At 48.9% G+C, this 25,168-nt stretch overlaps 1 long non-coding RNA gene across 4 annotated transcripts; it reads right to left on the reverse strand.

Moving 5' to 3' along the window:
* Positions 1–580: 580 nt before the first annotated feature.
* On the reverse strand, positions 581–6,053 carry LOC127027077 (uncharacterized). Of its 4 annotated transcripts, none has more exons than XR_007767782.1 (6): positions 5,985–6,053; positions 4,134–4,388; positions 3,079–4,026; positions 1,649–1,747; positions 1,101–1,213; positions 581–839 (listed from the first exon to the last, which is right to left on the reverse strand). It is a non-coding gene; the product is annotated as an uncharacterized LOC127027077 (long non-coding RNA). The 4 variants fall into 4 exon arrangements; XR_007767781.1 differs by having other exon boundaries at positions 3,079–4,034; XR_007767779.1 differs by having other exon boundaries at positions 3,079–4,388.
* Positions 6,054–25,168: the final 19,115 nt, after the last annotated feature.

Consider the following 25,168-nt stretch of genomic DNA (forward strand, 5'->3'; position numbering starts at 1 on the left):
AATTTAGCAGCAGACAGCAGCCGAGTAGTAAGCAGCAGATCTCTGAGGCTGGAGGAGTCACCCAGAATTACAGACCAAACAGGGAATCTCAAAACACCCTGCTCCTGAGGACACTTCTGCAGTTTCTCCCATCTTGGCCACAAGCAGTGTCTCCTCTGGAGCAGCAGTCACAACAGGGACACAGACTCAGAAAGCACCGGCATCACCAGGCGGTGCCATAAATCACCCCCTATTGCCAGGCTGCAGGGCGTCACTGTTTCCATACTCTTAATTCCTTCCCAAGATACCTCCAGCTCACGGCGGGCGCCTTTGCCAAACCATCGCTGCCTCAGTCACCATCAGCTGCACGGTGGAAAAAACGAGAACGGGAACCACCCTGCTCCATCCCGCAGCTCGGATTTCCCAGATAAACATCAAAGCTTGCTGGAAAAAACGGTGAGCAAAGACTTTTCCAGGATGAAATGCAAAATTATGCATTTCATAAGCATTGCATTTCAGGTAAGAGGGGAGCGGGAGAGGCAGAAAAGTTCTGGCAATGGCAAAATATTCCAAAAAATACTAAGCTGTGAGTACTATTTAATTGTACAAAGTCAAAAATTTTTTTTTTCAGTACAAAATGTCTCATCCGTCTAAAATGGACCTTTTTATAAGATTTGTCTTATAAACAGTGTTGATGCTAGGGCCGTACACTCCAGAGAGGCCCACAGTACCGTTTCAGACGATCGGGATCTCGGGAAACGGTTTCTGCACGCCCGTGCTTTTCTCTTGGTCGCACAGCAGAGGGAAGCACAAGGCCCGTGGTGTGATGAACATGCCCTTCCCTCGTCCTTGAGAAACCACTGTGAAAACAGAAGAGAGATCAGTTTATTAAGGACAGAACGTTCTTCCACCGTACCACGTAGAGCCCACGAAAATGGGTGGCAAAATCAAGTATGTGAGGCAGAACATGTGTGTCATAAATGTACAGCAAATTTGAATCACTGGCAGTTAGTAAGGTCGTCGGGTTTTGGCTCGGGATTTTTTTTGTCCCTGTAGCGCTGTGTCGTAGGTGGTAGTTTAATTGCATGTAGCGTGAGCGATCGGATGCTGAGAGAGAATACCTGGTAAAGGAGTTGCGGTCTGCAATAATTTCGTCCTTTACTCCAACGCTGTTAGGATTTCCTCGCGTCTCACTGCTGAGGAAACTGGTAATTACAAGTTCCTCTGAATCCACCTGTACAAAGCCATTGAATGCAGTCTTTTATACATAGGAACCTAGTAAATAAACTCAGCTATCTGCAGATATCGCTAACATGACGCAAGAGGAGTAATACTCCTTGGGCAGTTTTCCATTCCTCATACTGGAAGGGAAGTTTATGCTTGGAGTATTGTCAAAGTGCAAAATGATATAAAAGTTCAGGAAAATAATTTTTTGTATCAAAATGGAAGCTCCAGGTACAGTGAGGTAATCTTATTTCAAACAACAGGGTTGACACTAGTAAGACCAGTCAGGAGAAATAGAACGAGCATGATGGAAGTAGGACAAAAAACAGCTTTTCTGGCAAGAACAGTTTTTTCGCATCCAAAAGCGTTCCCATCCAAAATCACCATTAGAAGTTAAAACATGAAGAAATACTTGTAAGCTGAAAATACGGTGAAGTAGACTTACCCCAGCGTAAACGAGGAAACTAATTCTGAACACTTCACTGCAATGTTAGCCTTTCTATGTTTTTGTTTCAGACCCACTTCACGGTACCTATAACAACACCTTTAAAGGAAAAAAGTATTCCGCTTGAGAATGTCTGAGCAAGATTCTTCAGCAATTTCAAATTCTGATTACTATTTGTAAATAGAAAGTGTCTTGAAGTCGACTCTTTCTTACGAAAACTTTTCGTTTCAATGAGTCAAGAATGACCATTGAATGACTAAAATCAATGACCTGAATCCCTCTCCAAATTCCTGTTTTCTTACATGAAATCATCCTGCTTTAATCTGCAATGACAAAAATTGCAACAATGCAATCCCTTATTATCTGCACCGATAACACCGTATCAGAATTCGCCTTTACGGTTCTACTGCTGGCTCCACCGGCAGACCAGCCCCTTGGACCGAGATTTGGGTGGGTGTCATGAGCGCAGAGCTCAGCCCAAAGACTCTTAGTCCCGGTTCCAGTCGCAATAAAGGCCTTAGGAGCAGCTGTGAGTTCGGGACGCCCAGGGCCGCGGGGCTCCCCGACCCGCAAGGTCTGTGGGGACGGTCGGCCTGACACAGCACATGAAGGCGCCTGGCCCTGGAGCTCCGTGCCGGCAGGGGACCGGCATCGCCCCCCGGGATGCGCGGGGGCTGGACACCAGCGGCGTTGGGGACAAGGCCAGCTCCTGGCAAAGGGAATATTCTGCTCCGCACCCGTAGGGGCGAAGACCCACGGCAGGGAGTGCCCCTGGGCACACTGAATAACCCTCACGAAGAAAAACACCTTTCTCATCATACATTACGATTTTTCTTGCCCCATACACGCTATCGTAACTATAACCCTTGGTAAACCAGTGCGACTGGTAGAGGGGCAGCGCTGAGCAGGGCCCGCGGCCTCGCCGGGATGTTGGCAGTGTCAGCAGCTCTGCACAGAAATAGCACCGGGAGCCCCAGGGCTGCCCCAACCCTGTCGTGCTGAGTGCTGCATCAGGAGCCTAACTTTAAGTTAAGCGTCCCTTTTTACGCATTGATCACGTTTCCTGTTGCTCAGCTGAGCAGGATCCCTCCACGGACGCAAAGTCCTCTCCTCTGTCTGCCCTACCGCCTCTCGGGGTCTTCAACCCGGGCCAACACACCACAGAAGTTGTGACAGGACCTCTCCACGTTACCCGGGATGGTCAGTGAGGATCATCCCCCCACATGCACACACTTTGAGATTCTCTGTGTGAAATTCCCTGAAGGGTAATCTCAGGCTCTAGTGATCTAATTTAAACACAGTGTTTCTTATGGATGGAAAATAAAGGAGGAGGTAAGATCAAAACAGCTTGCACTTTGTATCTGTTCGTACATCTGGCTGGAGTTAAGCCACGAAGGTATGCTGAGTTGAGTTCTAGTCTATAAAAATACCTTGCATTTTCATATATTTTTCCTTTGGCACCTCTTTGGTCTTTTTCCAAGCCTGCAAAGCACGGTCCAAGCCAGACAGCAGATCACAGAAGGCAGAAAGAAATGGCTGCAGATCTTTTTCTTACCTCTTGTCATTTTTATACCTGGACACTGATAAAAAGGCGTATGCACAAGTGGGCACACGCTTCTGTTCTGAAGGAGATGTATGCTTCTGCAGAAACTCTTCTTTCTTTTTTTCCCCTTCCTTCCCAGAAAAAGAAGAATTAGAAAATCCAGATCCAAGGTTGGAAGCTAAAACAAGACAGATGTGCTTTTTTCTTCTGCGTTTTCCCAGATGACTCCATGAGGATTTTTTGGTCTCATATAGCTACTGACATGGACTTGAAAAGTCGTTAAGTGCTTTGAATGAACCACGTAATGGGAAACACTTAGCATTTCCAAGCATTTGTAAAACCTTATTTTTAACTGGTATGCATCCCAAGGTCATGGTCACTGACTTAAGGAAATGTTACAGACTATGTCACTCGCAGCGCTCGACAGAGAATTAACTTCTATTGTACGTTTGCAGTACGAGTGGTTACCCGCGCTCTTGTAGCTCCAGCCTAATGTATTGACATTTGAGGGCGAGATTCTGATCGAATGTTATTCTGAGCGGTATCCTAACAGCACAGCATCTCTCAAATAAGAGAGAAACTTTGTGAGTGAATTCACGCTTGCCGTTGCTGACTGAAAACCAGCACCCGTTTTTAGCCCTGCAGAGCCAGCCCCGTTTTGGCAGGCTGCACAGGAGGCACCTGCTTCTCCTGCCTCCCTCAGAAAGGGGCTGGCTAAGTCCAGTGCTGGGGACCGCAGCTGGGGCAGTCCTGGCTGGAGGGAGCACTGTTACCTGTGGCAGGATACAGCGATGGCCAACCCATCCTTGAGGTCCTGGAAGATCCTGGGATTTAGCTGTGGGACTAACGTTTGTGAAAAAGAAAACAAACGCTCGGCCAAGGAGGGGTGGTACAGGTACTTGGGAGGAAAACAGTAAAGGCTTTTGTGATTCACTTAGCTACCCAGTTCTGATGGTGCTGAAGGGGGCGGGTGAAGGGCAGCCTGCTCTTCCCACGTGAACAGTATGACTTCTTAGCTATTTTTAGAACAGAAGACATCCCTTCGGTCCTCTGCCAGATGACTGTTGATCGGATCTCTTGTTACATGGGATACCCCCTTCTTTTCCATCACGGTCAACTTCTTTAAGCGGTCTACATGAAGCTCCTTTACTTTGTATTGCCCTTCTTCTGACCTCCTGTTCCAAAACATTCCTAACCCTGAAAAAGCAAACAAACAAACAAACAAACAAACAAACACACACACACACACACACACACAAAAGCAAACAAACAAAAAACCCCCACCAAACAAACAAACAAAAACACCAAAAAACCAACCCAGCCAACCACGTTTCCTGGGATGTGTCGCAGAAGAAATGAGCTATTTAATTACACGTGTGAAGAGAAGGGAAAAAAGAAAGAGGGAGGCTAACACAGAGAGAGGCTATAAACCCGGAGGACACATTCTCTATCAGGGCAGGGCTCGCAGTATTCGATGAGTGATTTATCTGGCTTAGCAAATTCAGAAAGGCGCTGTGGATCAAAGGCTTCAGCCACGCTTTCAAGGGAAAAACTGACAAGATGTCATACAGCACTGACACACCATTTCTAAAGCATGCAGACAAGCAAAATGCCGTGTTTCCATTGCTCAGAGACGATACGTGCCTTCAGGTGTGTCCCTCAGCATCTGCCAGCGGTGCTACTCCCACGGCACACGCGGGCCTGCAGAGAAAGCTGGTCCTGACTTGCACCGCTGAGACGAACAGCACTCAGCCGACCGGTACGGGCAGCGGCAAGGCCAGAGCTACCCTCACGTTTCTTGCTTGCCTTGCCCTAGCAGCTGTCGACCCACTCTGCGTATCCATCCCGCCCTGCTGCAGCACGCAGTCTGCTCCCCAACTACCACCCAACTCCGCCGCACTGCGAGAGGCCGGGAGAGAAGCGCGCAGCCGGGGAAGAGAGGACCAGGAACATGGTGTCCGCCTTCGCTGGCAACCGCCTCTCCGTGGGCTGCTGGCGGGAATCCCCGCCCTGTCCCCACTCTCGGGGCGCAGACAACCCACGCGTTTTCACCACGGACACGGTGGGACGGTACCACGGGCTGCCCCGGCAGCGAGCTGGGGCGAGGGGAAGGGGGTTGCTCCCCCAGGCACCCCGGCCCAGACAGCGGCCGGCTGCCAGCCCGCACAGCTCCGCCGAGGTCGGGAGCAGAGGCGGCGGTGAGGGACCCCCCTTTCAGGGGGAGGCTCCCGCGTGGAAGGGGCGCGTCCGCAGCCCCACGCCAGGGCAAGGGCCAGCCCGGCACCCGCTCGTGGGAAGAGTGCCCCTCCGCAGGTGAACCGCGCTCGCCGCGGCGCTGCCGCCGAGCGCGCTGCTCGCCCCGGCGGGCCACCCCGCGTCCTCCGCTCGCCACGCGGCGACCGGCGAGCCCGCACCGGCCCCGCACGGCCCCTGGCTGGTGCCGGCACCCCGGGCGCTGCCCCCGCGCTGCTTCCTGGGCATCCCAGGGATGCTGAAGGACAACCCCGCAAGCTCCCGCGTCCCAGCCCGCTTCGGCTCGCAGAACGGCGGCGGGAAGCAGGAACGCCGCCGCGGCGCCCCGGCTCCCGCAGCCCGGACGCCCCCAGGGCCGTGTCGGGCTCCTGCCGCCTCCCCGAGCCCCCCCGGCACACGGGGCCGCACGGCCGGGCCGGAGGCACCTCCGGCACCGGGCTCCCACCCGCCCCTCGCCGCCCACCCCGGCCCCCCGCACCCCGCGGGGCCGCACGGGCAGCCCCCGCAGCGGACCCCCCGCACCCGCCCAGCCCGCCTCACCCCGCGGTGCGGCGCGGCGCGGCAGCCCCGCTACGGGCGGCGGTCTCCATGCGGGCGGGCGGGCAGCGCCCGCCGGCCGGGCAGCGTGGGCCGCCCTCCCTCCTCCCTCCTCCCTCCTCCCTCCTCGGCGCGGCGGAGAGGGGCGGGGGCCGGGGACGCCCTCCCTCCGCCTTCCTCTGCTTGTTCACCCCCTCCCGCCCCCCGCTTCTCCCTAACGGTGCCCGGAGGAGAGCCGCCGCCGCTCCTTCCCCATCGCCCGCCTCTCCTCCTCTGCCTCCCCGGGCGCCGGCCCCGGCTTTCCGCCCCCCGCCCGGCTGCGGAGCGGAGGGAGGGGACAGGGGCCGGCCGGGGAGGGGCGGGCGGAGGGGAGGGGAGCGGAGCGGAGGGGAGGGAGGGGAGGGGAGGGGAGGGAGCGGGGTCCCCCCGGGCACCGCCGCGGCTCCCCCCGCCCGGCCCCGGCGCCCTCCTTTGTGCCGGAGCCACCGGTGCCCGGGGCTTTCCCCGCTCCCGCACGCCGCGGGGGCGGGGAGCGCCACGACCCCCCCAGCCCGGCGACATTTCTCCCTGGAGTTCGGCAATTGCCAGGCAGAGGCTGGACGCGGTCCGGCAGCCCCCTCTTGCTGTTCCTCCCCCGGCCCCCGCTGCGGTGAGCACGCAGCTCCAGTGGCTTCACCCAGCACCCCCACAGGCTGGACTGCACGCCCCCCCAAAAAAGGGAGCGGCGAGGAGAACGAACCCGGCGGGCAAAGCGAACACACAGAGGGAGGAGATCTGGGTGACCCGTAACAGCGTTGCTGCCCCCAAACCCCGGGGATGCTCTGGGTTAGAGGACCCTCGCAGCCTGGAGCACAGGGCATGGCAATGGCAGCAGGGTGGGATCCAGGCCCCGGTCCCGGCCTTGGCATCGCCGGCGTGCCTCCTTCTCCCCTGTCTCATCGTGCGCGCGCAGGGCGCCGGGCAGGACGGCTGACCAAGAGTGCCGCACGGTGTTGCGGGCCCGTGCTCAAAAGTCGTCCATTGCCCCATCCACCGGAGCAGCTCTTGCTGGGCAGGAGCTGCCGGGCCACTCTGAACTCCTGGGACCCAGCATAACCTGTCCTCAACAAGCTATCGCTTACGAGGCTCGGTGAGAACAGCAAGAGAGCAGCTTGCGCTTACTCTGCGTTAGGCTCAGATTTGCCTCCAAGTCACAGATGTGTTATCCTACGTGAGAACGGTGCCGCCCCAACTGTATGCAAGCCAAATTCCTAGCTGGCAGGGCAAAGAAAAGGTGACCCGGGAGTTATTCTACTGCAAATGAGCGCAGAGTCCTGGCTTCCCGCAAGTGTGTGAAGTGCTCTTGCCAATATGCCTTGACTGTAAAACGGAAAAAACCGACATCCACAAGCTAGAGTAAATCATGGAAACAAAATCGGTATCTGCGGAGCAATGGAGTTTCATTCCTCAGTTGCCAAGGGAGCTGCAGAAGCGTTTCTGGGGACTTCATTACCCCCCGTTTCACAGGCGGGGAGCACAGTGCCACACGGCAGTGAGGTGACTCGCCCGAGATCGCCAGAAAGCCCAGACCGTTTGCGTCTCACCAGCATGCATCACGGGCCACAGGGACTGAGGGGCACAAGCGGGCAAGCAGTGTACAGTCATGCCCTTAGGGCTGAGAAGTGTTAAGTTTTGTCTGCTGCAATGCGGAGGAAAACATTTGTGTATCCAGAGCCCTTTCCTTTGTAAGACATCAGGAGCACAGGCACAGTCCGCTGAAGAGCTCTCAGTTGCGGGAGAGAGGTTTTCCTGCTCGTTTAAGCAGTGCAACAGCACGGGCAGCATTGGTCTGGTCATAGCCAGAGACCGCTATTTACCCAACAGATCAATCAAGTGAAGTTAATTTGAAGAACGACTGCTTGGAAACTAGCAGGCAGATGTGTTCTTTGCAGCTTCACATCCCTGCAGTTGCACTGTTTCTTTCACGTCTCTCCGTAAGAGAAGCGGCATCTACTGTCCTTGGCGGATGCGGAGGAGGCAGAGGGAAACCAGAACACTAACGCGCCTTTCTGCTGCTTCCCCACTTTGCACCATCAGCAAGCCTAGTAGAAGCAGAGCAGGAAGGCAGGATTTGTTTTTCCTCCTGCTTTTTGGTCATGTGGATTTCTGACCTGCTTGTCATTTCAGGGAAGCTCAGCAGGGCATGAGGTTTTCTTTCCTCGTGTGGCTGTTGTGCGGCTTGCGTGGAGCTACAGCAGTAGCAACAAGGGCTATTTTTAGCCTGACGTAGGCCAGGCAGCTCCAGAAGACATATTAATAGGAGGAACATTTGCGAACAAAACAAGCAAACAGAAGAGAAAACAAACTGAGAAGTGTAAACAAGAATCATCTTTTACCAGAAGCACTTGCTCAATAGTAAACGTGTAGAAACTGCATCCTGCATCTCAGGGGACATGACCCCACCCCACGAAAACCAAACAAATGCAACCTCTCCACAGTATGTGTTGCCTTCAGAACAAGCAAAGTATCTTGTTTTAGCGCCGTACATCTGGACTGGGATTTTGAGAGATGCCCGGTTCAGCAGTTTTCAGTAGGCATTCATTTCCCAGAAAAAGCATACCTAGCCTGGTGAGTTAAATAGACATGGACCTCCTTCTTAGAGTTCGGTACACACCTGTGTTTTGAATCAGAGTGTAGCTGGTACCCAAAGTGCACTGAAACTGGTTGCCCAACTTGCTGGGAGAATACCTGCCCACGTTTGTTAGTGAAACCCTGTGGGCAAGGTGCTGCTCTCTATGTGCAGCTCTCTACAGCAGGCAGAAGGAAGAGGTAAGGGTATGTACTATAGAAGAAAGATTCCTTTTTTACTGCTGAAAGCACCAAGTTTTAGTTTTCGACCAATGATAATTCAGTGGGGGGCACGGATATCTGTCAGCTCCTTCGTCTAATATTGGAGTTGGAAGACTAGATTGCAGTAATTCAGCAGTCTGTACATCTTCACGGCAGAATGAGTGTAACGACATTCACCACAACCACGTGTGTCCTTCCCACATGGCTCACGTAGCTGGTTTTTACTGATTTTTGTAGCTCCTGGCAGCAGTTTCTCCTCTTTCCAGAGGAAGTCCCAATAAGACATCTCACGTTCTGACTCTTCTTACAGCGTGAGTCACTCCATTGAAGCCTATTGCAGGCCACATTCAAAGCTGTTTGCTTGCCTGAGTGTTTGGGTAGATCCAATCCGGAAATCCAGAACAATCTGTGTCACCGTCAGCCTTTAAGAGCTGAGCTTGCGTAGCACAGCGTAGAGGTTGGAAGCAGTTTCCCCTTCGTGCAGGGGATCACAGTGACACTTCATGTCTCCACCAGGAGAGACATGGCTACCAACGTCGTACAATCACATGTTATCCCATCCCATGTTGTAGCAGGATGCTCACAGTGACAACCAAAGTGTTTGCTATATTTAGCGTGCATTTGCTTGCTGTTAATTTCATGAGACAATTTCCTCAACAAGAAGAAAGAATCAGCACCTTTTGCTTTATTCCTCTAATTCATAAACACCTCTTTGACGTTGCCATCTGACTTTTTTCCACACCAATATGAATACCTACAAGGTTTCAGATGAAGTCATGTCAGAGTTTAGTGCATAAGAATGCAACCAATTTAGGCCACAACTCTGCAAAGCACCTAAAGCTAGGCAGGTGCCCACTGATGGCAGGTCAGGCGGCAGTTAGGGAATTTGTCAGTCAGGCGTCGCTCTGGAAAGCTGGGGCTGACGGCTACAGAGCTGCCAGTGAATTCAGTCTTGGGAGATTCCTTTTCACTATGGTTTATTTTCTCCTGCTATCTTGAAATGACATGACCCACCCCTCATCGCTAGCCAGAGACTTAACCATACCAATTGTTACGGTGTCAGATGTTTCTGGATGGAAATTCAGTGCACTTATTTATGTCGGTCGTCGTAGTCTCAAGAGCAGGGCATGCTGCTGTAGTACTACTGTCTCTTAAAATCTAGATTTACACAGCTTCCTTAGATCACAGACTGAAAACTCAGTTTCTCTAAGATCTGAGGGGGCCTCCGTAGGCCACCATCACATCCAAGAACTTCCTGAGGGGCCAGGAAGGAGGCACCATCCCTGCCCTGATGTGAAACTCCACACCAGGCACTGGCCGGACTGCAGAGGTGCCGTAAGCCCGTCTTCACAGCAGTCAGCCTGAGAGGCTTCCCATCTCAGCTGTGCGCAGCCCAAGCAAGCCTCTCATGACTAATTCTGAGTCGTCTCTGCAACTGCCAAAGTCCTGACATAGGTCAGGACCGCTTTGTGCTGGACACTGTCCGACCAGCAAGCTCTCGACCCCTACGGTCTGCGGCGGTGTGCTGCACAGGCAGAAGACCTGGGGGAAGAGCAAGTAGCGGAGAGGCATCCGGGATTTCCTCTCACTCGTTGCAGACGAGGCACTGCGTAGCTAATTAGTCGCAGGAAAATGCACCATCTGTTTCGCCTGTGTAAGATAACAGTATTCCACTTCAGGTTCAGGGAAGACCGGTTTCAGAAACAACGCTATACCCACACCTCCTGAAGGTGGACTCTTGGCCACAGGGAGGTATGATGGGAGCTGCTATTTCTCATCAACCACTCGGTAGGCTAAATGCAAAGCCCAGTTTCTTATCTGAGGACAAAGGATTCAAGCATAAAGTACAAGTGGAAGCCCACAGAGAGGGAATAGACCAATTTCTAACATGTTACATTGCTACTACAGGTATGAAAATCTTCTGGCTGCCAGTGACACGGAAGAAGACTTCACCATGGAGAAGATTCATGGGGAAAGGGAACAAAGCAACCTGGCAAGAGGGGTGTGAATACAACGAGCAACGCACCCTGCGACGCAGGGAATAATCCCAATTATTCACTCTTCAAGGAGCGGGGAACCAGCTCCCTGCTTTTCAGCATCAGATGGATGCTTTCTAGCAAAAACCCCTCTATACGCATACCTATACACATACACACACACAAGGCTGCTGATAGGGTGTGATACAGCCGAGTTTGGGGAAGTCATCTTGTAGCTGTAGGATAGCAAATTCCACCTGCATAATAAAGCGTACTGGCAGGCAAGCTCAAGCTGAGTGGGTGTAGGCTTGTAGTACGCTTCAGCAGTAACTTAGAAAGCTCTTTCCTTAGCACATGTGAGGAGTTTATATGCCTCCAATGTGGTTTTTTTAGTTTCCTTAAATTTTCTGGCACCTTCCTATTAACAAGAGAGAAGATACTATCTCCATATGGGTAACAGCAAATTCCTAATTACTGTACAGGAAGAGATGAACAAACCAGAATTTGCCCTGTATTTTTGGGGGTATGTGCCTAAAACCAGCACTCCAGACAAACAGCCCACAATGTCTGAGAGCATGTGTTGACACCCCCCACAAAATAGAGTTATTTGCAAGATTCAGATTTAGAATTTGTTAAAAATGCAAGGAATTAAATTGTGCTTCACAAAATCAGGTGTTGGAGGATTGGAATTTCAGTGGTTTTAAGGGAAAAAAGATGTCACTCAGGTTGGTGGGATCAATGTTTGTTTCTGCCTACCAGCAGATGATCTTAGTTAACACCTGTCTAAACAGCAATGGAATCTGAATCACAGCGAAGGCTTTCTTTTCTTTGTAAACTCTTAAGCTGGGACTATTTAAAAAGTGAGAGTTTTGTAATCCCTTGGAGTAGTTTTAAGTCTAGGTACCCCAAATACTGTTTGGAATTGCTGAGTACAGAAAGATGCTCTGGAGAAAGCAGAATTGTTAATATGTCATTTGTTCGCACTGTGCATGTGAGTTGAATGATAAAAGCAGCTGCAGACTGTAAGGTATGTTGTTAAAGGCTGAGAAAACCCCATAGCATGCTTTTGAAGTCAGTGAAGTCACCCGTCTGGGTTTTATCCTGTTTTGCCCATTTTGGCCACCTATTTACTTGCTTGAACTGTGAAGTGACTGATAAATTTGTAAGATTGCTCTTTCTGCAATAAACACTTGGTTCTTTCTTGAACATTTGCCCTTCCGGGTCTCAACATTTATTACAGTTATCAGTATTATTCCCATCCTACAAGCATGGGGGCAAAACCCTGAACACAAAGAGATGCAGGAACTTGCTCCATGTCACGCTATGCCCGTAGCAGACACATTCCCCTGCCCCAGGCAACTCTCAGAGCCACCAACACATGGGAATCACTACTGAACATTTAACTTGCTGTCGCTGAAATACACAGACTCAGGAAAGAGGATTTATCTTTGATAATTTATTTCTGTTAAAAGATCTGGAGTTGAAGGGACCCCAAAAGCAGTTACTAAGCTATTTTGGTGAAGTGATTTGGGGATTCAACTAACGCTGAACGTGGTATGCAAACCAGGATCCACCTGTTAAAGGAAAATCGAATGTCAAGAAGAGCTCAGACAAAGCCCATGTCTTAATTCTTATTACTTATGGATATGCAAATACATTTGTGCGGGCAAGAAAGGTTTGCCATGAACGTGTGCTCACAAGGCACTCACAGAGGACTGTTCCTACCTCATCCTGTTGTTCCTTCCCCTACACCCCCAAGAGGGATTCAACCGAAATGGGTCATGAATTGACTAACTTTGATGTGAATGGTAAACACTTCATCTCCTACTCTACAAAGTCGGTTGGTTAATATTTATAGGGATTGAGGAATATTCAGTTATTTGAGAAGGAGCATATAGATTCCCACAAATACAGGGGTGGAACGGAGGGGAAGAGATTGTCAAAGTTTACAAAGACATCAGAACCTGAAGAGCCTTGTGAAGACATTAGATGGTGAAGGAGCTAGTTATTTAAAAAAGGAACTCAGTCATTTTAATGAACACGTTTCATGAAAGTTTAATATTGTCTTATGTTGCGCATCTTAAATCCCAGGCTCCTGAAGCAAGGTGATTACATATGAATCTCCACTTTCCTTGTTCATCCCAGATTGCTGTTAAAAGCATTAACCCTCACAACTCAAAGGGAAAGTAGAGAGCTTTCAGATGTAGAGCTTCAAAACTTTTGATTTATGCAAGCTTCTTGATTTTAGAAAGTTTTGCTTCATCTTTGAAAGTGCTGACAGTGGGTTTCTGTTGGAGCCCTGACTGACACGATAAATCATAAAGCTCATCAGAGCTCTGGGATTTTTTCCTCCAAAAAAATAAGGAATGAAGCATGCAGACAGAGAGTGTAATTGTTACGGTGCCTCAGCCTGGCGCAGAGCAGAGTTCAGGCAGCAGGAGCTCCACTTTCACCAAAGGAGGAAAGCTCTAAGTCTTGCATCCTTCATCTCACCCTAAGCCCTTTTCCACAGCACAACCCTGTGGATATCCCCGCATTCCTTACATTTCTCATCTACTGTACGTTGGGGTTTTCGGTATTACTCTTCACCTTTCCCTTTTACCGCTCTGTTCATACACAGGGGTTGTTTTCCTCTGTTCTCTGCCATTCGAAGAGGAGATGTTATTCCGCCTAATACTCCGCCTGCCACATCTTACTGCTTAATGCCTCATCGTACCCTGGTTGTAGTACTTTGTGCTGCAGCAGCTTGCAAGATTTTCATAGGTCTTCCCCTGCCAAGTTACTGTTTTCCCTTCCTCATCACCTTTGGTCTCAGCCCTCCTCAGTTGTGCAGATGGAGATGGGGAAGAGTTGTATAATTAAACACTAACGTGACAGCATCTACATTTGTCAGTTGGTGAGGTGTGCCGTGGACACGTGCCTTAGCGCACAGGCTGTTCTCAGCAGCAGCTGCTGAGTACAAGTCTTAGATTATCAGTACTACAGACTGCTTTGAAAGGTATCAGTAAACATTGAAATGACAGTGAAAGCAACTTGAGGTGTGGGAAGGTAAGAGTAATCCAACCGGTATGTTTAGTTCCATTCCCTGCTTTGCCATCAGCTTCGCGTGCCTTCATCTAAACACTTCGTGCCTCTAGCCCAGCGTGCCTATAACCTGTCTGCCCTCAAGGGCAGCCGGGTTCATGAATTGCAAGGCGGAAGACAGGCTCCACATCCATTAAGGAAAACCAGGAGGCTGGCCCTGGGTTTCTTCACATCTTGGAGTACCCCTAACATCCAAGCTAGAGTATAAGGTTGGAAAGGTGGGGTACAGCTACTACGTTGTGCTTTATTTTGAGAAATAGTTGGTCATACCAGCCCTCTCTAAAAGGATGCTCCAGGTAGGCTCTCTTGGTTAGAAATGGGCACTTCCTGGCAGCACCTAAATCCTCGTGTGAATCTAGCCCTCACTCAGAGCTAGTAGCTAAGAGCTACCAGAGCTAGTAGCAAAGAACTGGAAGCTCCTCAGATAGTGTAGCTATCATAACCAGTTACAGAACCTCCATCACCAACAGGCCCTAATCCTTTGGGGTGAGCTAAGAGGACTTCTGATAGTAAGTCCGTAGTCCGTACTAGTCCGTAGTAGTCTGTAATGCCTAGCAGGACTGGGAGAGTTTCGAATCACATGGGTTACTTTATGTTTTGATCTCTAGGGGCTGGAAGCAGGATACATGCTGCAGTTTGCAATAACTCTACAAGGACCTGGCACAAGTACCAATTTCTTCTGTAGAGAGCCCTCATTTAGTGAACAGACCTATTTTGTCACGATTTCCACCTGAGAATTATGCACAGTTTTTGAACGCTGTTGGCCCGCAGAGCTGCCCCAAACTGAACAGTCCTGATTCGGTTACTAAGGAATGCACAGACTTGCAGACGGGTACGTAGTGCAGACTGGATGTTCCCCCTGTTGTAAGGCAGCTTTAAATGAGAACAGTGTGCAAAATGAGGCTATTTGTGCTGGCCTGAGGAGGAAAGAAATCTTTTTCTGTAGCTCTGTGATGCATGTAATACTGGAAGTTTGCAGAGAGATGTTTCTTTCCCTCGGGCCTAAAAATGCCCCCAAGACCTCAAAACAGCTCTGCTACCTGTAAATTGCAAGTATCCATTCCTTATCAGCTGTTCAAACAAAACCGAAATTACAAAAAAAGACCATTATGTCCTTTGCTCAGAAAGGTCTGCAGGCTCCCCAGCTAAACCAGAATTTCTGCTGCTCCTCAGTATGGGCCATTTGAAATGTTTTCCTTACTCTTTGAGAACATAATATGCTATGGTATGAAGCTGCTCATGCCCTTCAGGATAAGCCTCTGTCTCTATGTTACGCAATCAGTAAGTACTTCCTGGCATGTTTTGAAATCTAGGGCTTGTTTCTAAGCCAATGGTTTTGCCTTAACTGCTTCCTAAGAGTATATCTGAAGAAGATTTAAACTTTAAAACACCTTGTGGCAGAACTCCTCCCATGCAACCGTTTTCCTCTTGTGAGAAAGAGTTTGCTTTTGACTTCGGCCAGCATCGGGTTATCAACTTTGCTCTCCTGAGCCGCACTGGCTGCAAAATTGAGCAAGAGTTGACTTCATTTCTGCAGAAAAGGAGATGTATAAACGGCCCTCACTATCCTCTTACAGAGCAAGTCCAGACCCACACCTTGCTGGCCAGCTCAGAGTCCCAGGGGCTCTTCAACATTGTGCAGGTGACTACAGAATCGCAGGAGTCCTTAGTCTTGGAGCAGATCTTCAGCATCCCACAGTGGGACTGCTGCGTTAGAGAGACCAGAGCTTGTTAAGCTCACGGTCAGCTCCTCAGGGACGATGTGCAGGACCTGAGAGCCCAGGACCACTTCCTGGGGCTGGACCCCAGCTGCACTTTGGTCAGATGGACAGCCAAGGCTCTTCCCTGTATTCTAATTGCTGTGTAAGGAAGATAATCTAAACAGGCAAGCAGGGAGCTTTGATGGACTCCAGAAGGGCCCGTGTCGTTGCTGATGCTCCATCAGAGAACTGACTGCACGGGGCAGCACAGCTTCTCTGAGGCCATAGGGAAGGACACGCTTTGTTTTGCTTTTAGCTCTTTTCCCAGCTAATACAGAAAAATATATTATGCGAACTCTATATTAAGGTCTTGAAGGAAAAAAAAAAAAAACCCACCTTAGCTTATGCTGAGGAGCCTTAAGATAGAATGGAAATGCTTATGGTACTGCAAGACAAAATTTCCAGAATCAGAAGGCTTCATACCGTAGTAAGGATATACAGAAGAGAAGCTAAGAAATAAATGAAGATGCTCTGGCTATGAAACAGGGCTCCCAGGAGGACTGGATGATCTTCCCCCATCGTTTAGTTGTTCACCCCAGCTGGAAGAAAAGCAATTATCCCTGACTGGGCCAAGCCCGGTGGGTCTTCCTGGGCCAGTTGTTTTGTGATGGGTCTTGTCTGCAAGCACCGCTCGGCTTCCCGGCTGTAAGATAATCTCTGCTCAGAAAGGGGAATGGCACGTACTTCAAAGAACAGACATGAGGCTAAAATGTACGATCCCCAAGCAGTCATGGAAAAAACAGAAAGTCTCATTAATACATCTGATCTGTAAGGATAATGGCTTGTGATTGAAAGGCAGGCAAGAAAAAGCGCAGATGCTATTTTCATGTAGTATTTGTTCATTGTTTTCCAACCACAGGTAGAAAATCACTCGTCTCGGCTTTTTCGTACATGTCATCACCCTTACGGCAGAACTGCCCTTCTGTTGTCGATTGGATGATTCTGATTTGCTGAATGGACATTGTCTTACACATTTGCCTTCTTCTGCCTTCATAATTAATTTGCTGCCACAGGCTAGACTGAATAGGGACAGGTTTTGAATGTTTGGCACTTAGCTTGGACCCAGCAAGCTACCGGAAAATAGGCACCCTCTGAAATTTCTGAGTAGTCCCTCTGAGTTAGAGTTAACATGGCTATAGTGGAACAAAAATTTCATGCCCTTGTTGATACTAAGCATATGCTTCTTCCATTCAGTGTTGATTAGTTTACTCAGGAAACAGGATGATGACATGAATATGAATATTCCTGTCCTCCTAGGCAGACTAAAGCAAAGACTTTTAGATGCGATTGGAGATTTTGGTTCAGAGCACGAAACAGTGTAAAGGGACTGATTTCTTTTTCTTTTAGTTAAAGAATAAAACACCAGCCTCTGGAAAACCAGGTCCTTTGAAATCAAAAGACTGACCTCACGAATGACTTCTGAAAAAGGTGATCCAACCACGCTAACAATACCAGAGCTGGAATCTCAAGCCGTTTAGACCAACATTATTTGGTTTGCTCTGCAGTTCACATTCATAAAGTCCATTTTTATTGACTCTGCACAATTTGTCAATCAGCAAATGGGATCATGCTATAATTCCATAGCAGACAAACAGCTCCCTCATAAATGTATTTATAAAGTACTTTTAGATGCAAATATTTATTTCTGCAGACAAACAACAAGAAAATGCCACAGTACTTTAGCAGCTGCAGAGCAGATTAGAAGGGTGGTTTCCAGGGCAGCAGATGCCAAGACTGAGAGCAAGGCAAGGGGACTTGCTTGCAGAGCTGTTTATCTTCCTCTGATATGTCCCACTGTAAGAGAAAATTAAACCTAACTCTATGAGCAGCAAGGATCTCAGATTCACAGTAGCACTAAGGATACCATTGAGCCAAGGCGGGTCTGTAAGTGCATTGTCAACCCAGCGTAAGTAATTTTAGTATTGCTTATGGCAACAGAGAAGCTAACCAGGGCTTGCTTCCTTGCTGGGTGAAGGCACCTAGCCACTTAGTAGGCCGTAGGACAAGGGATAATTACGTTGTGGTTTTGACAGCTGCAGAAGGAGAGCGAGGTGGTTGGTTGTTTCTGGGTTGGAGTTGGGGTTGAGATGTTGTATGGGTACACAGTTGTAACCATATACTGCCAAGTTCAAACAAACATCGCTGACGGAGTTGCGTCTGCTATCGCCCTGCTCCAGCTGTCCTACTCACAGGCTGCAGTCTATGTAAGCTATAAAAGATCACCACACATATACTTCATGCAGTCACAGATTTGTTCCTGGCTGCATAACTCCACTGCCCGTTTTCCCCCGCTTCAAGACTGACCTTGCGTTGTTCTTGTTGATCTCTCATCATCACTGTCATCGCCGCTGCCAAAGGAGAGCAGCTGGCTGACTTCAGTGGTTCCTTCTTTATCCCCACCCACAGAGGAGGAAGAAAAAGACATGCCTTTTGGGGTGTATTCTCTCACTAGTCTGGAGTTGTGCAATATTCTCCAAGAGCAAGAAGAAAGTGGTGAGTCACGAAGGTGTCTTAACAGAAGGGATATGGGCGAGTGAACTTAGGGCAGGAGAGGAGGGTGCGATTGCAGGAATCATCTGAGTAGGCAAACATCTATGAAGGTTTGGAGATACAAGAAAATGGAGCTAGAAGTATGGGTGGAGTAGAGGGAAAGAAACCCTTTATAGGAAAGGGCGTGCAAAGTGCAGATTTTGGCGGAGTCCTGCAGTAACAGCCTTGTATGTTTGCACCTGAGGGTGCACGAGTACATCGACAGAGGTATCTGTAGCAGTGGTGGCTAGTTGTGTTAAAAGCTCCAAGCACTGCAGGGGTGAAAGTGCAAAGAGACCTCATGTCTTGAACCTCAAACTAATCTTGAATTTTACACTCTGCAGAGTGGCAAAAGCAAGCAATAAAAAGAAATAACAGCTCCAGACCAGAGACTTCTGTTTCCTCAAATCTCACATTGTTAGAACTGGGTTTAGGGAGGATGGGAGAGCTCTATAGCCCTTAACAGCACATTAAATTATCCCATTAGGCGAAAGTGTAGAAACGTGACCTGTGACACTTCTATTTTTATTATGGCCATCCTTACGCCCGGAAGGATGATCTGTGAGCTGCAGAAACACCAGCCTATGAGCTGTAACAAATTATTGCAAATAAAGGGGCTTCCAAAGAGCTGAGAAAGCTCTTAATGACAGCTTCTTCTCTAAAGAGGGCTTGGGCTCCTGTTTGGATGTCAACAGCATAACTGAGCACTCTGAACAGTGGCTTTTTGGTGTTGATCTACAGGTGGCATTAGAAACGTCCCAAAATCTCCTTATCAAGGCTGCTGGTTTTGTATGATGCTGATCAATAACCATGACCAACGCTCCTCTCTACTGTGATTTATGAAAAAATCACAAAAGGACTGCAGCACAGCTACTGCCTCCTGCCAAGATGCAAAGGCACAAAAGCTTGGCATCAGCTGTGTGCGGCAGGATAAATGCCTTCTATTAGTCCTAATGTGAAGAGAAAGGGAGACTCCTGAAGCTTTCTAGGCCACCCTGGTGCCCAGTTCCCATTGCTAGTAACGGAAGAAAGGGTATTTGAATGCTGTATTTGGCACTGAAAATCTTAACAAATAAGCACTTCAACGTTAGAAGGCATGTCTGAACATCCTCCAGTTATACTGCAGCAGTATGTCTGAGGAATTGCTGTTATTCCATGTCGTTTGCATTTTTCGAAAAGACAGGTCACAGCTTTTTTCATCCTCTTTACTTCTGAAGCACTGCTTTTCAAGGATCTTATCTGAAAAGGAATTGCATGGAAAAACTAAACCTTCCCAAAGCTATTAATCCATATAATGTATTCTCTAAGCGCTGTAGCAATATCAGTTAATGCGGTCTAGCTTTTGTTGTTGTTACTGAGGCACACTTGTTCATGGAAAAGTAAAAGCCTTTCTGCAATTGAAGACAGCTTGTGTTTTATTGGTAGCAATAAAACAGCACCTGAAGGCTGCCAGCAGAACTCGTGGCCCTGGTTTGTTCGGGTCCGCGTTGCTCTAAGTAGGATGGGAAACAGTTTTTCTAGCTTGTGAACGTTGCTGAGAGGACAAAATTTTTTCCCTGTTGTGCATCAGGTTGTAATGGAGTTATTTGTCATTTCCGCTCAAAAATGTCCTATTTTTTCATTTGGACTGGACATTAACTTTCAGAAATGGATTCTTTTTATCCATTTCTCTGCTATGTTAAAGGCAAGGTCAGTACCTGGAAATGATTCCTCACGAAGGTACTCTTCCACAGCAACCATGTCATAGATCAGCCTCCTTTTTGATAAGTGAATCAGGCAGATTCCTGTAAGCCTCTCATCTTCACGGATTTTCTGCAGCCCCTACATGCTATCATCTGATGTGTCCTTGATGCGACCTCTCCTGTTTTTCTACCAACTTTTTAATTGAAGCACAGATACTCGGAGAGCAGCACGCGAACCTGATCTCAGAGTGCCTTGGGCAGAGACCGGTGCAACCTGTGCCCAGTGGGTCGCAAGGACCCCGTCCCGCCAAGGAAAACGCTCCACACGTGTCTTCTGGCAGAAAGTGGTGGGGGGTGCCACAGCCATGGAAGAAAGCAGAGGCCAGGAAGGTCTGTGGAGTGATCTGCTCATCCCAGTGGATCGTAACCCTGACAACTTCTGCTCACCAAAAGGAAGGAAGGGGGAAAAAAAGTTACTTTAATGCATGGCCACCTCTGTGATGGCATGGACGTGGGCTGCAGCATACACATGCTGAAGAGGAGGGGTAAGAAGAAAAGGAGCTCCCCGTGGGCTCCAATCTGTCTACCAGAATGGAGGCTCAGTGGGGACAAGACCCTGCCCTGGCTGGTCCTGTCTGACCCTGCAGCAGAGAGCAGAAGTTCCCCCCTCTCCTGCCTGCCATACCCTAGTGCAGCTTTGAGCTTTGGATGACACGCAGGGATCTATAAATGCCATCTGTGGCTTTCAGTCGAATGGGATGGGGTCTGAAACCTTACCTGAACACTGGGGAAGGCTGGTGAGAATATAATGCTTCTGCAGCAGCAGCACCCAAGCACGGCAGAATGATGAAGGGACCCATCCTGTGCCGTGGGAAGGAGCCTGGAGATGAACACGAGAGAAGTTTAGAACAGCAAAAAGGTATTCCAAGTGTTGCAGAAGCCGACAGTTATGTCCATCACTGCTGTGCTTTGCTGGTTGGTAATTATCAGAGTCAATACTTTGTTTTAACTGGAAAGCACACCCTGTCGAAAATCAAAAACTTTACAAGAAAAATTACTTTGATGCACGTTTCAGTCCCTCTGCAGCTGAAAGAGGTTTCGCAGTTTTTAAAGTCCTCTGGGTTTGTGTCCCAGTTCAGAAAGATTGGCCATTTTAGAAAGTAGGTGAATTTGTACAAAAAAGATTTGTGTTTTTCTTTGGAGTTTTAAAAGGTCAAAATCAACCCTAGATTTTCAACTGGCCCTTTTAATTCTTTTTTTTCCTTCCAGATAATCAGCTTGCAAAAACCCCCAAACTCAACCAACTAAACAACAAATTCAAGACTGAATTTTAAACCTGGTTTGGAAAGACGAACATTTCAAATTCTTTAGTACAATAAATGCAACGAGCATCCCATGTCCGGTTGTAATTGCTGCCCTCTCGTACTTCCCCCGTTCCTCCCCTGTGATTTGCAGTATTTCTCACTTGTGCCTTCATCTTACAGCCACTGTATGTCTCCTCACGAGGGGTTGTACTTCCCTGGGTTTCTGGTAGAACAGAAGTCCAAGGCTAGCATCCTTCAGATACCACTCATCCTTGTGTTTGACAGGTAGCCTGAAGCTGGGGAGACCTGGGCTCACCTCTTTCCTGAGCCACTCGGCAAATAGTTCAGCCTCTGTGCACAGCGTAGCGGTGACGGGGCCACATGGGCATCAGACGCACTGCAATGTAACAGTTAAACTTGTCCATACATCTCAGACAAGGGGTGGCAGGCGAGGAGGAACAGGACTCGATGCACCAGTCACTGAAGTCAGTTGCAAACCTTCAGTTCGGTTCAGCAGCGTCACAAGGACCCCAGGACAGACCCCATAACATGGGTACGGGTACGCAACAAAGGTGATGAGACAACTTACCACCCCAAAATAACATGGGGAAATACCTTCTCAGAATGACACCTCCCATGAGTCAACCGAAGAATACCCAGAGGTCTATGTACGGAGCAGGAGTCGCCCCAACCGTGTAGCACATTGCAGTGACACGGCAGTTTCTCTCTTTCCCACATCAGTGTTAACTTCTTAATTTCTGTGGCCACACCAGCTGTGAGAGTTGCCCTGAGGAAACACGCCCCGCAGATGAGTCTCTGAAGGAGTAGGTGGAAAGAACAGATGTCCGGCTATAAGCTCCAATCCAGCCTAATTCTCTTAATCAGAACGGGCTCTTTCAATGCCCGGCTTTTAGAAACCCTGGGCACACTACAGTCATCGAGATAAACCCTGTAAAGTGAGGTTCACAGAAATCTGTCCTTGGTTTGGACCCTGCTCCTTCTTCAGTGGCAATGCCCAAGGACTGGTGGCTGCAGCTCCAGCTGGAGGAAGTCTGCGTGTTCCTCTCCTTACCTCAATGAGCGACTGCGTACGTACTTGTGGTGAATGCTAAGCACACGCTCTCCTACCCTTGCTTCCTGAAAACATAAATTCTGCAAACTGCAGCCTAAGCATTCTTCCGACTTCTCCTGATAATTGCTTTAATGGATACTAAGAGCTGGAGAAGCAATGTAGCCTGCACAAGTTATTGCTATAGCTAATTACAGAGAGTGTACATGTGCAGCATGTTACAAAGAAAGAAAGGTACACAAGTGCACACATGTACAAAGCGTCCCTAAATCTTCCTTCTAATGAAAGCTCCAAATGAAATCTCCTGCAGTACTTCTAATCAAAGTTTCTTAAAAAAGCAATCCAATCTTAATATAGTTAGTATCCTCACAAAGTAACCTTTTACGGCCAGTTTAAAAGCATTTGGCTAGGGGTCAGCACTTACTTTTAAATACTCTGTACATTTTGAGCCCCAAATTCTAAAATCCTTTAAACAAGGTGGAAACTTAATATTCTAATTGCTCACTGTAGGAGCTTCACCAACACCTTGAGAAAAAAGAATCAGCATTAGTTATGTCAATCAGCAATTATTTGTCTTTCTTGCTCCTCGCTCACGCCCAGGATCTATTTCCTAAGGCTACCAAGCCTGCCTTATTCCACCGACAATGATGAAACCTAAGAGATGGGCAAATACCCATTTCATCCTGCTGCATTTTTTGACCGCAGCCTGATGTTCTTTAATTAGCTTCTAAATTAAACATTTGCTTCCCTGATATCAACAGTTCTACAACACGTAGAGTTAGTCAAATTCATTAGTGTCAAATTAGCAACAGGCAAAATCATCACACTAAGATGTAGAAGCCATTTATGGGCCAGATCCAAAGCTCAGTTAACTTAATTCCTGCCTTAGCACTTCCTTCAGCGTGCCTCGGTCCATCCCTGCGTTCGGTTTAGGACCAGTTTCCCCTCTGGGCTTTGGCACTGCCTTGCTGGCTCGACAGCTGCTTGACAAGGAGGGTCCCAGCCTCGGGGGGACGCGTGCTGAGCCTTTCCAAAGGAGCTGCAAGCGTTTGGGAAGGCGATCGGTGCTGGGAAAGGGAGGTGTCCGCTGCTGGTGGCTGAGGGTGGCTTCCCTGCCAAATTCTGCTCGTCTCATTGTGGTGAGCGGACCTGGGAAGCCCCTTCTTCTGCCGTGCAGGCGCTCCCTCTGCCGCAGCACCGCTCGCCAGGGCAGGGTCGTGTCTGAAACCCCTCGGATGTTGTCCAGATTCATGCAGCTGCTCCAGGGAATCCTGCCCGCTTCCAGCAGCCGTCGGTGTGGGACAGGAGGAATTGGATTATTGTCCGAGAAATGATGGGTTTATGTGACCGTTGCTGGAGCTTCCCCAAAATACAGTTCAGCCTCTCTGAACTTCAGAGGGACTTGAGCTTTCAAGCTTTGTACCCAAGTGGCTCCCTAACCTCCTGGGCAAAAAAAGGACACATGCTCCGATTTTCCAATGAACAGTCTCACTATGGCTAAAACCAGCAAGGAATGCCTTCCAAGAGCTGGATCTCCACCTGAATTTATTGCTGGCTGGTTGCATAGCTGGAAAGGCAGTTCGGCTGTGGCTTCGCTTTGTTACAGGTAAACCAAAGAGCCGCTGTCAGCGTGCTCCAAGGGCTGCGTTGTGAAGGCAGCAAATGTGAAAGGAAGTTGCCAGTCAGGGGGGAGCAGCATTGCAAATAGGAGCCGCAAAAGTTAGCTGCAGCTTGGGAGAAAAGGAGGGGATCAATATGGTTACTCTAACGTAATGAATTTCATCCACCATCTGCTTTCTCCCCCCTTCCAAACTATTCATCTGTGTGCCCTTTTTTAGTTCTTTTCCCACTTTCCCTTCCATCTGTCTTCCTGGATCAAGTCAATTTATTATGGAGATCATTGTTATCGTCAATAAAGCAGGGCTTCAGCACATCCTAATCCCCCCAAAAGACTGAAGCAGAAAGTAGGGAAGGAATGGGATAAGGTGATCAGGAGAGCACAGTGCAGGCAGGGACTAACACTGCATGAAAGCGGTTCCTGGAGGCAATGCCTGGGAAAGCACAAAGCTCCTGTACACGTAGTCCATCGGCAGCCTGGGGTCCAGAAAGCCCACGCTGAGAAGTTCCTTCTGCTTCAGCTGCTGCGGCTGCAAAAAGTCCTGCCGCCCTTGCCGTACGTCTCCTCCTTCACGGAAATGAGGAAATTGCTTTCGGCAGAGAAGACAGACGCTACTCGTCCTCTTTAAAGCTGGTGTCAGATGTTTTCTCAGACGTGCAGGGCGGACTGTCAAATGGATCTTGGCTTCAACAGATGCAAAGAAACGCTTAATACAATTTCAGAAGCAAAGCCACCCATCGACAGGTGACTCAATACTTTTGAAAATCAAGTGCGTATTTTCTGCTGGAGTCAAGTGAATTCAGATACAAATTGCTCAGAATTCGTGTTGCCCGGGCTAGTCTGGCTTCTGCTGACCCAGGTGTTGTGTGTGAATCACAGGACAAAATTCAGCCCCTGCCAGAAATTTCTTACATCAAAGCTCAGCCTTCGCAGAGTAACGATGAGGCTGAAGATGATGAGGGGCAGGTGTTGGGTGGCACAAATGGAATAGGATGTGTCCCAAATCTATCAGATCAGGCCTCCTGCCCCTTGGTAACGACCATACGCTGCACCGATCTCTACCAGCAGCTCATTAACGTCACAGGGAGCATTTTGCTTCTTTGTGCAGTTGGAGGACCAAGTGTGGCTCTTCCGATGGCATTTCTTTCCAGCCTCGAGTTCCCCTGACATGAGGGAAAAACTGGGAAGCCAACAGTGGAGCAAGCTCTGGGTCCCTAAGCACGGAAACGGCAGCTCTTTTTGCCAGCTGTTTACCCTGAAATGTAAGAGAGGAAATTTGCTTTGAGAGAAAACCTTTGCAAGCTACTCGCCTCCAACGCTTTGCTCTTTGTAAACC

This window comes from Gymnogyps californianus, chromosome Z (genome assembly GCF_018139145.2).
Source record: "Gymnogyps californianus isolate 813 chromosome Z, ASM1813914v2, whole genome shotgun sequence".
NCBI classification, from domain to species: Eukaryota; Metazoa; Chordata; class Aves; order Accipitriformes; family Cathartidae; genus Gymnogyps; species Gymnogyps californianus.